The sequence below is a fragment of the Gossypium hirsutum genome, chromosome D13 (assembly GCF_007990345.1).
Source record: "Gossypium hirsutum isolate 1008001.06 chromosome D13, Gossypium_hirsutum_v2.1, whole genome shotgun sequence".
Taxonomy (NCBI): Eukaryota; Viridiplantae; Streptophyta; class Magnoliopsida; order Malvales; family Malvaceae; genus Gossypium; species Gossypium hirsutum.
In genome coordinates, this window is record NC_053449.1 from 4,324,497 (window position 1) to 4,336,809 (window position 12,313).

Consider the following 12,313-nt stretch of genomic DNA (forward strand, 5'->3'; position numbering starts at 1 on the left):
GATGGTACCGTGTTTTGTGGGAAAGTGGTGACGGGTTTTTGGTTGTTCGTGGCGTATACGGGGCAGGACGGATGTGGTGCTTGGTAGTAAGGGGTTTAAGGGGGATAATAGAAATTCGAGGTGGATAATTTTGAGGTCGGGGTTGGTTCGGATATGGATTAGAGGCATAATGGCTTCCCATTCCCACCATGTGGGCTTCTGGTTCTTTCTTCTTCATAGGTGCTGCCATTTTTGAACCTTCTGAGCCTTCCATTCTACCGCTCTTGACGGTATTCTCTATGAGCTCACCAGATATTACAATATCCGCAAACTCTTTCGTGGCACTTCCCACTAATTTGTCATAAAATGGCGCCTTTAAGGTGTTGATAAAGAGAACGGTTATCTCTGTTTTTGTTAGTGGGGGTTCCACTTGGGCCGATACGTCTCTCCATCTCTGCGTATATTGTCTGAAGGTTTCTGATGGCTTTTTCTCCATCATTTGCAAGGTCATCCGGTCTGGCACCATATCCGACACATGCTTGTACTGCTCGCAAAATGCTGACGCCAAGTCCTTCCAGGATCGAATCTTTTCTCTACTGAGTTAGTTGTACCACCGAAGAGCTGACCCTGTTAGACTATCTTGAAAGCAATGTATGAGTAGCTTATCCTCGTTCACATAACCGGTCATTTTTCGACAGAACATAATGAGATGTGCTTTTGGGCACCTTATCCCATCATACTTTTCAAAATCAGGCGCCTTAAATTTCGGATGCAAGATTAGATCAGGTACCAAACTGAGTTCTTTGGCACCTAGTGCGGAGAAGACTTCAGTGCCTTCTATTGCTTTGAGTCTTTCCTCTAGACTTCTATATTTTGCATCATGATTATTCAATTTCAACCTGGCTACCTCTGCTGGGTCGTCCAGATCTGGAACTAGTGGATCAGCAGGGCTTGCCCCTGGGTTCGACGCGAACATTCTTTGCCCCAAATTAGCGGGTGGAGCAGGTGCCATAGGTCGTTGTTCCAAGCCTATGGGTTCCCCTTGAGTATACCCTCGTTGTGTGGTGTGGGCATGCAGTGGAGTGAATCCCGGGGGATAGAGTGGATCCTGAACGTGGTGAATTCTTGACTGAGGTTCCATAGCATCGGGGTTCTGCATGGGTCCTTTTCCTTTGACCAAAGTTGTCATCATCTCCATCATTTTAGCCATCTGATCTCTTTGCTCGAGTGATTCCTCTCGAGATCTCACCATTAGGTCTCTCGTCTCTTGTTGCGATTTGGCCAGTTGCTCTTGTAATTCCTTTTGAGCCCTTTCCATCTTTTCAATTCTCTCATTGAATTCAGCTTCCATTACTCTAGCTTGTCGGCGCGTTTTATACGGATGACGTGGTTCCAGTCTTGTGGTATTACAACTGCGAATTATATATTTTATCTTCAGCGACCGAGTATGGGATATGCAATGTATGAATGAATGCATGAATGAATACATGAATGTCAAATGAATGTCAGTCATGAATGAATATGCAAAAATTTGGTGTTAATTTCAAGATAGGCCATATTTAGGCATTTCCTTAATCAAAGGAGTATAACACAACGTTTCAGTCACTCGTATAATTGACTCCTCTATTAGAAACCCGTTTTTGGCAACCAATCTCTAATCAACACCTTCCTAACAAGATGCTTTCGATGCATGATGAAAAATAGAAATACAGACCAACGACCTTGGTTAGCGCAACACATATAAACAGAGAAAAACTGTGGAAAATCTAACAAATTAAGCTACTTGGTCTAGTGGACTCGATTCCCTTGCTTAGAAAGCACAAATGTAAAAGAAATAGAAGGTAAGATGTGCTTTCCCGTGTACTTATTTCGGTGACTACTAAAGGAGCGGAGGTTCGACATGGCTCTAGTTGGATGGCTCGTATGGTTCACTATATGCGGTTTTGGTTCTAGATGGGTACTCGAATCGTCTGTACTATCATCTACTAAGATTAGTACAGAGCCTCGGTCATGGCCCATCATAGGCTTATGAGATCAATTCGAGGGATTACATTTACTTATGCCTATACGGAGGGACGAGTTAACTCACGAAAGCATAAGTCATATGTAACCCGAAAGTATTCACTAGCCTATGCGGAGGAACGAGTTAACTCACGAAGGCGTAGCGTTTACTTTCACTTAACAGGGACAGAGCCCGGGTATAGAGCTCATGTTATGCAACAAAAATGCATGTGCACGGTGTGTGGGGAGAAACTTGCAAACCTTTTCTCTTTATTTAAAACTAAAAACTAGAATCGTAAAAACTTAGAGCTAAAAAACGGATGATAAACAAGTTAGGAAAATATTTACAACACGATACAAATGATTCTTCGAAATTTAAAATTTTAAGGATCACGACTAAATATGTTTTTGAACAATGAATTTTTGCAAATTTTAACAACATATGCTTAACTCGACTCGACTCTCAAAAAGTGTCCCCAGTGGAGTCGCCAGCTGTAGCGACGTAAAAATTTTATTTTAGCTTAGCTTGGTCGCTAATTGTGGCGATTTATTGAAAAAAAGTTTGAAATTTGACGTTTGATTTTTGAAATAAACAGGGAGTCGCCACCGATCCTTTTTCCTAGGTGTGATCGGACACCTGTTAGATCTCTTATTAAAACAAATAAAAGGCTAAGTTTAGGTCTACGTTAAAATTCAGAGAAAATTTAGGGTTCGGGAGTCGGTTACGCGCGAGGAAGGTATTAGCACCCTCGCGACGCCCAAAATTGGTATCTTATTAAACACATGTTGTCTTGATTTTCAAAAATACGAATTCAATTTGACATTTAAGTGTGATCCGATTGAAGGAAATGAGAAGTTGCAAGTTTTTTTGTTTTTTAGAAGGACGTCCCGTTTTTAACACGAGCCGATTAATTTCACCCAAAATAGCGATAAAATCGATGACTTAATGTTAAAATTGGTACATTGCCTTATTCTTAAAATTAAAATGTAAAAAGTTTTTAAAATGATAGTAAAAAAAATTCAAGAATATTATTGTCAAAAAATGCGAACAATGATGAGAATAATAAAATATATAAAATATAAAATATTAAAATATCAAAATATTAGAATAATAATAATTAATATTGACAAATAAAAAATAAAATAGAAATAAAAAAGATGTACATAATATATATTAGAAATAATAATGATGTTAAAAAAAATACTATTAATAATACTACATCAATATGTACATATATAAAAATAAATACATGATAATATTAAAAATATGTACATAATATAGTGTTAAAAATACATACATAATATAGTTAAGATATATACATAAGATAACATGTAGAAAAAATATATATATATATAAATAATATAATATTAAAGATATATAAATAAAATAGTATAAAATATATATATACGTAATATAAAATTTAAAATATACCTAATATATTAAAAGAATATATATAATATAATATTAAGAAATATAATAATAACAAAAAAAGAGAGGGAGAGGGTGGGTGATTTTCGGCCACAAGGCCGGCCATCGTCCGGTCGTCGGACCGCCGCCGGCACCACCGTACACTGCAGCCGGACCTCAAAAAAACTTTTTCGGTAAAAATGGGTAAGCTTCCTCCTTTTATTTTTTACTTTCGTATAAAAGAAACAAAATAAGATTGAAAGGAAAACAATAAGTAAACAAAGAACTTAAAATGAGAATAGACAAAGAAACCTCTTTTGCTTTGATTTTTGATTAATCTCCAAAAAAACTAGCTTCTCCAAAAACTAGCCTTCACAATAACTCTTCTCCTTGATTACTTTAAAAAGAAACCTCTCCAAAAATCCTTTACAATAACTTTCTCTCCCAAAAACTCTCCAAAAAAATCTTCCCCCCCTTTTATACAAAATATGAGAAGGCTTATATAGCCATTTACAAAATATTTTTTTATTGTTTATATCTTCATTTGTAGGTACAAGTGGTGGTGGAGCAAGTGTGGTTAGTGGAGTAGGTAATGGAGCAAGTGTGGCTAGTGGAGTTGGTGGTGGAAAAAGCTAAGATTTAGTTGAGAAAAGTTTAAGTTGTGGGCTAGGGTTTTTTTTTATTTTGATTTGGGCTTAGGGTTTGGGCCATTGGGGTTTTGATGTAAATTGGGCTTTGGGTAGTTAATATTTTAGGTTTTGGGTTTAATTTTAGTGGGTTAGGTAAGACTAAATTGGGTTTTGATGTAAATGGGCTAAAATTGACCTACAACAAAGGTTTTAGTAAAAATGTAAGTTTAAAAAATAGATTTGGATGGAAAAATAAGTTTCATTTTTTAAACAAGCTGAGCTTCGAGTAAGATTTATTGGCTCGACTTGAATTTGTAAATTGGGCTTTGGGTAGTTAATATTTTAGGTTTTGGGTTTAATTTTGGTGGGTTAGGTAAGACTAAATTGGGTTTTGATGTAAATGGGCTAAAATTGGCCTACAACAAAGGTTTTAGTAAAAATGTAAGTTTAAAAAATAGATTTGGATGGAAAAATAAGTTTCATTTTTTAAACAAGCTGAGCTTCGAGTAAGATTTATTGGCTCGACTTGAATTTGTATAATATCTTTCACTACTGTTTACTACAGTTTTGATGTTGTTTTACTGTCATTTTACTATTGTATTGTTACTATTTTGTTGTTTTACTATTATATTGCTACTATTTTATTGTTACTATTTTGTTGTTTTACTATTATATAACTATTGTTTTATTATTAACTTTGCTCCTATTTTAGAGATATTTGTTTCTTAAGTTGCAACTATCTTAATGTTATTTAAATGTAAAAACTTTTTTAATGTATTTTCAATTTATTAGTAAACATTTATTTTAATATTTTTAGTATATTTGATGTATTGTATTTTTTAATTTTTATATAAAAAATAATATAGAAAAAAATTAATACAAACTGGTCGGGTCAGGCCAAGCCAAGCCCGAGCTTAGTATTTCTTTTATTTGGATCAGACTTGAATAAAATTTTAATTTCATTTTAGGGCCAAACTAAACCCGAACTTAACATTTTTTGTTTAGATCAGATTTAGATAAAATTTTAAATTTATTGTTTGGATCGAATCGAGACGAAACCTAAAAAATAAAATTAAAAGTTTACATAAACCAGCAGTAGTTAGTGAGATTTTGGTTAAGCCACATAGCGACTCCCCCACTGCTTTGTTTTTCGTAATTGATTAAAATCCGTACGAAAATGGGGACAATTTCTGACTTCCAAAATCGCTGTAATATAATTTGAAATTCAAAACTCTTAGACGTAAACGGCTATAATTGTATAGGGACTAAAATCGCGGTAATATAAATGGTAATTGATTTTTGTGCTTATTCATATAATTTTGGAATAATAATAAATGATAAATTTTAAAATAATCGATTAATTGAAATATAAAATAATTTTGTCCTATGTGAAAATACATAATAAATAATAAATTTAATAAAAGTATAAGGACTAAATTCTAAATTTTTGAAAAGTAAAAAAACTTATGACATAATTTAGCCTAAAAAAAATTTTAAATTTATATTTCATGTATCAAAATATTAACAATGAGTTACAATAAATTATTTTTTTTATGTTGTATTATAACTTAATATTTTAATATCATTTAAATGTATATTATTTACAAAAGTCTGTCGATAAGTGGTGTGCCCAAGTTCTTTCGTCTGCCGATAAGTGGCACACCCAAGTCCTATCGTTTGCCCATAAGTGGCACGTTTTGAAGGGTTTTTCTTCTCTTCAATTATTTAGGGTTGTTTTAAGAAAAAAGCGATTTGTCTTATAATGCCGCCAATGGAGGAGGAGTTGGCAAATCTCAATATTGCCGATGATGAAGAAGAACCAGTTCAGGCGTTCGATGATGAGGATTATGCTGAAGAAGATTTTAATTTTTGCCTCATAGGAAGGGTATTGACAGATAATATATTTCACTTTCCATCAATGAGAAACTTGGTTACAGAATTGTGGCATCCAATTGAAGGGATATCTATCACAAAAATTGAAGATAAAAGAATTTTATTCAGATTTTACAACAAGGTAGATCTACATAGAGTATGGGATGCCATGGTTTTTCAATAGATATCTTATCATTTTCCGCTATTTATTAAAAGGGGAAGACCTTGTACAAGTTTCTCTAAATTTTACGACATTCTAGGTGCAAGTCTATAATCTTTCATTGGGACTTATGCCAGAAGGGTTTAGCAAGGTAGTTTGGAAATTTTATCGGGAAATTCATAGAATATGATGTCGCATCAATAGTAAGGGGGTTAGAAAATTCATGCGAATTAAGGTTTGATTAAATGTCTGTTTACCCCTAAAAAGGAATAAGTGTCTTATATTTGGGCAAGATAAAGCTACATATGTGAACTTTCAATATGAGAAACTATCTCCATTCTGTTTTCTCTGCGGTAGGCTAGGGCAGAGAAAGTTTTTGTCCAAGTCGTGTAACTTTGAAGTCATAGGAAGTAGCATTTGGGTGGGATATTTCTTTAAAAGCCCCACCGATGAGGGCAATAACAACTAGTAGCAAATGGTTACGAGAAGAGCCAGTGGAAGTAGGAAATTCGAGAATGGATTGGGAGGAAAATAGGAGAGTGAGATACATGAAAATCTTTACGTTCAAGGCCATTATGAAGAAAAGTCAAATTCAGAGTCGGAGGAAAAGCCGATCAGGTTAGTAGATGGAAAAAAAAAAGGCAGAGAGTACATTAGTCGGGAAATCCAAACCAATGCAACCTCAACTCGGAGAATATGGAGACAAATTATGAATTATCGACGATCGCTAATAAGTAGGTCAACCAGTCACAATGAAAGCCTTCAGTTAGAATATCTGTGGTCTAGGGCAACCACGGGCAATTAGACGTCTTAAGCACAGGCTGAGACAAGTTAAGCCCCAGGTTTTGTTTCTTATTAATACAAAGGTTAATGCAAGGAGTACGGAAAGAATAAAGAAGAGTGGTGGGTTCGGGAACGGAATTGATGTTGGGGCAAATGGGTCGAGAGAAGGTTTGTCTTTAGGATGGAAGGAGGGTATATCTGTTATGTTAAGAAATTTCTCCCATTTACATATAGATGTTGAGGTAAATAAGGAAGATGGGAAGGTTTTATGGCGGCTTACTGGTTTTTATGGATCCCCGATGGAGAATCAAAGGAAGGATTCATGGAATATTTTAAGGCAGCTAAAGAGAATTTGTAACTTACAATGGATGGTAATAGGAGATTTTAATGAAATAATGTTGTCCTTTGAAAAAAGGGGAGGATGTTTGAGTGATAATAGACAAATGGGTGCTTTTAGAGATGTTTTAGAGGAATGTGAGTTGGTTTCACTGGTCAATGGTTTACATGGGAAAGGGGCAAGCTTTCTAACAATAACATAAGAGAAAGATTAGACAAAGGAGTTGAAAATGTAGCCTGGTGGGAATCTTTCCCAGATTACATGGTGAATCATCTACAACACAGTTTTTCGGATTATTGCCCAATTTTAATTTATACAAGAAAAGGAATGAGGGACATGACAGTACGGGGGGAGGTTCCATTCCGATTTAATGCTGATTGGAGTATGGAAGAAGGTTTTGAGGAGCATATTTCAAACGTATAGAAGGAGGATGAAAACATACTACCAAGGAAGCTTGAAAACCTTGGGAAATTATTAAAAGAAAGGGCAATGACAAATATGGGCAATAAAGATAACAGAAAGAATGCACTAAACAATAGACTGAGTGAATTAAATGAGAAAGATCCAGAGGAGGATACATTGGCAAAAATTATGGATGTTAAATTGGCATTAAACTTAGAAACTGACAAAAAGTAATTATTTTGGGAATAAATGGTAAGAATAAATTGGCTTCGAATGGGAGATTGCAACACAACTTTTTTTTATAATTGTACCTCAATCAGAAAGAAAAGAAATAGAGTGACTATTTTAGAGGACGATAATGGAGAATGGGTGCGAAAGGACAAGGCCTTAATTGAAATGGCAACAAAGTATTTCAAGGGACTATTCTCATAAAAGAAGTAAAAGATAGTGATAAGTTAATGGTAGGAGTGCAACCATGTATTTCAGAAAGCATTAATGAGAAGTTGATGGTTGAACTCAAAATTGACGAAATTATTGAAGCAATGAAGTCTATAGCTCCTCTTAAAGCTTCAAGTAAGGATGGATTTCAGGCATTTTTCTATCATAAATATTGGCATATAATATGGGGTGATGTAGTTAGCTATTATCTGGATGTGCTCAATGGTCGTAAGGATATGGAAGAGATTAATAGAACAAACATAGTCCTAATACCCAAAGTTACTACGCCAAAAAATATGGGTCAATTCAGGCCCATAAATCTTTGCAACGTCATTTATAAAATTATATCAAAGGTTGTCGTTAATAGGTTTCGCAAATTTTTGGACCTTTGTGTTTAGGTGTTTGTACCCAAAAGGCAAATTACCGATAATATTCTTGTTGAATATGAAACCCTGCATTCATTCAATAAGAAAAGAATGGGTGTTGTAGGGTCATTTGCTTTAAAACTAGACATGAGTAAAACTTATGATAGAGTTGAATGGATCTTTCTTAAAAGAATGTTGCACAAATTAGGGTTTTATGAAGCATGAATTTATTCGGTCATGAAGTGTGTTAAAAGCGTTTCTTATTCAGTGGTGCTAAACGGAGTGAAAGGAGAAGAATTTTGACCCACAAGGGGACTAAAGAAGAGAGACTCACTGAGCTCATATCTATTTTTAATCTGTGCAGAAGGCTTCTCTACGTTGTTGAATATGGCTAATAGAGAGGACAAAATTAAAGGAGCAAAAGTGGGAAGGAGTGGAATGGCATTAACACATTTATTTTTTACAGATGATAATATTTTATTTAGAGAGGCTACAGATAGATGGGGCAACAACAATGAAAAGTTATAAATAAATATGAAGAAGTCTTGGGGCAAATGGTAAATTTTGAAAATTCACTTACTAATTTCAATAGTAACGTGAACAACAAAATAAGATATCAAGTAGCAAGTGTGTTGGGGGTGAGGATTTTGAATAATCTAGAGAAATATTTGGGCTTCCAACAATGGTGGGATGAAGGAAGAAACATGCGTTTGTGGAACTTAAAGAAAGATTCTTGAAAAAATTAAGTAGTTGGAGCATACGCAATTTATCTTTAGGAGGTAAAGAGGTATTTCTCAAATCCATTTTACAAGCGTTACCAATTTATACGATACAATGTTTCATTTTACCTGTGTCCTTATGTCGTGAATTAGAAAATATTTTATATAAATTCTAGTGGTGTAATTTAAAAACCAAAAAAGGCATTTATTGGTGTAAATGGATTACTTTGTGTGTCCCAAAGGCGCAAGGGGGATGTAATTTAGGGAGCTTTCAAATTTTAATTTAGCCCTGTTGGCAAAACAAGGATGAAAACTAATCTCAGAACCCGATTCTTTACGTGCACGAATATTGAAAGCAAAATATTATCCCCAACGGGATTTTATGAATGCGAACTTGGGGCCTTACCCTTCTTTTACCTGGTGGAGTATTTTGGGAGCACGCAATATTCTAGAACAAGGTACGAAATGGAAAATTGGTAATGGGCAGATGGTCAACATATGGAATGATGCGTGGCTGCCGAGTCCTAGGGAAGGAAGAGTAAAAATTCAGCATATTGATATCATATATACATCAGTAGCAGATTTGATTGACAAAGAAAAGGATTACTTGTAAACAGGACATAATAAAGGCCCTTTTTACAAAGGATACATCAGCAGCGGCTGAACTTTATATTTTAGTCCCTGAACTTTAATTATCCTTAATTCGACTAATTTATTTATCCATAATTCAATTTACCTATATAAATAACCTCGTAGATATTTTTATTTAATAGTTATGGACTCAATTTACAAAAACAGTCTCAAAACCGCATTTTTCAACGCCATTAGAAACTGAGTCGTTACTATTATGAACCTAGGGATGGCAATGGAGCAGGATAGGGATAAATATTGCTAAATCCACCACTGTTCCCTAGTTGGCTCGCTCTATTCCACTACTTACCCCTCTCCACTATGGATTTATAATATTGAAAACCACTATCACCTCCATGGATGTTAGATACATCCATCTCCGTCCCACCCAACCCCGCTTCAATTTAATTTTTGCTACTTATTTTTAACATTTTCAATCTTTTAAAATTAAAACAAATATTTAAACATAATTTTTCAAAAAAATTTTAAATATATAGTATATGAAAATTTTTCTATATTACATTATTCATTTTTTACTTTTTAATAGTTTATATATATAAGAATAAAACGATAATTTCATATAGTGGAACGGGTCAAGGTGGGGCAAGCAAGTACTATAACCGCTCCATTCCCACTATTGAAAAGAAAAAATCCACCATGCCCTGCATCCACCATTCAAAAGAAAAAAAGTTTACTTCATTTGAAGCGGATCGATTTGAAATCCATCGGGCAATTCGAGTTTTGCCATCTATGAACCCAATTAGGTCTATTTGCAAAAATTATACTATTTTGAATATTTTAGAATTACTAATTATTAATATAAGATAATATCAACTTATTTAATGATTTTAATACTGTAATACCCGATTTTGGCCCGGGTAAAAGGCCCAAATTACAAAGAGGCCTATGTGGCCCAAAACCCGAAGTACAATAGGGGCCCAAAGCTCGGTGGCCCAAATCATTTGCAGAAACCCTAGGGTTTCTGAGGAAGCCCTTTGCGCCGCAGCCACAAGCGTCCCCATACCTGCGCATCAAAGAGAAACAAAAAAGGAAACACAATCAAATATTCGAAAATCAAATAATGAAGCAGATTTGTTTCTTCTTTAGATTGGTTTCTGCTATTATGTTTTCATTCGGCTATAAAAAGCCATCAAAAATACTGTAAAATGGGGGGATTGACATATACTGGATACAAAAAAAAAAGCAATAAAATACATCAGTTTTCTTTAAGGTGATTCTCAAAGTTTTTTTATTTTTTATTTTTATTTATTTTTTTATCTGTTCTTGAATAAAAGAAAAAGAAAAGAAAGAAATTCTTACCTTCATACCAGCGTCGTCGAAACCTCGTTTACTCTATCCAAATCGGGGTCTGATGAAGTTTTGGGTTTGAAGGCGGCAGAAGAGTGTGAGAGGATTTAGTTTTTTTTGATGGTTTAATGAGAATGGAAAAGATTCTGATTTTAGGGTTATAGATAGCTTTTATATTGTGCTTTTGGGTAATTTGTGCATTTAATCCCTCTTATTTTGTAGTGTTTTCAAATCAGATTTTATTTATTTTAAATTTCAACTTACATTTTTGTTTTTGTTTCACTTAGATCCTGAGCAATGTGCAGCGTTTTGGGGGCGAGGAAATATTTCCAATCTGCCCCCATGTAATCCGTATATTACACTTAGCCCCTCATCTTATTTATAATGCTATTCTTTTCTTGTTAATTTAGATTCAATTGTGATTTAATCTGTTTTAACATTTGCTTTTTTATTAATTTATTAATTAATTTATTATTATTATTGGTGGTATATTCGGCCATATTTTCATTTTTTATATACATTATCCTATTATACACTATTATTTTGAGTTTTACTTATATTATTATTGTATTTTTTTATTTAACTCAACATAATATATGCCTTTTTTGTGGTTTTATTTTTTTATAATATATTTTTTAAATCCATTTTTATATTTAAGTACTTTATATTTAAGTATTTATACAATAAATATTCTTATAATATTTTTATACGGGTACAATTTATATCAAATTATTTCTTATACATGCATAATAAATCATCGATTACATGTTATTATATTATTTCCATTTATTTCATATATAATTCATTTCTTTTTAAAATACTCCATTATATATTTCATTTATTTCAACCTTTTTTTTATACGTACTATTATATATATACTGTAATATGATTTTTTTTTCAATCCCTATGCATAACTGATTTAAATATATTTATATATATTATTTTATGTATTTTGTATATAATATCTACTTTTAAATTTATTTGGATACTATATTTTTAGATGGTATTTATTTTTAACTATATTTTTTATTTATTTCAAATTTCCATATATGTATATATTTATATATTTTTCTTGTTTTCATAAATGCATTACGTATTTTATATATAAGTTTTATAACCCTAAAATTTTATGTATAAGTTATGTTTACGTTTTCATAATTTCCATGTATATATTTTGTACCTTTTTTTTCTTTTTCTCTTTATATTTTTTTATTTCCTTCATTTGCTTATTGATTTGTGCTTTCATTTATATTTTATTCATTTGATACTTTACATGTTGTTG

General features: G+C 33.1%; 1 long non-coding RNA gene across 1 annotated transcript; it reads right to left on the bottom strand.

Annotated features, from left to right (window-relative positions):
• Positions 1-10,543: 10,543 nt before the first annotated feature.
• LOC121225637 (uncharacterized) lies at positions 10,544-11,365 on the bottom strand. The gene is made up of 2 exons (XR_005923494.1): positions 11,044-11,365; positions 10,544-10,747 (listed from the first exon to the last, which is right to left on the bottom strand). It is a non-coding gene; the product is annotated as an uncharacterized lncRNA (long non-coding RNA).
• Between the last annotated feature and the right edge of the window lie 948 nt (positions 11,366-12,313).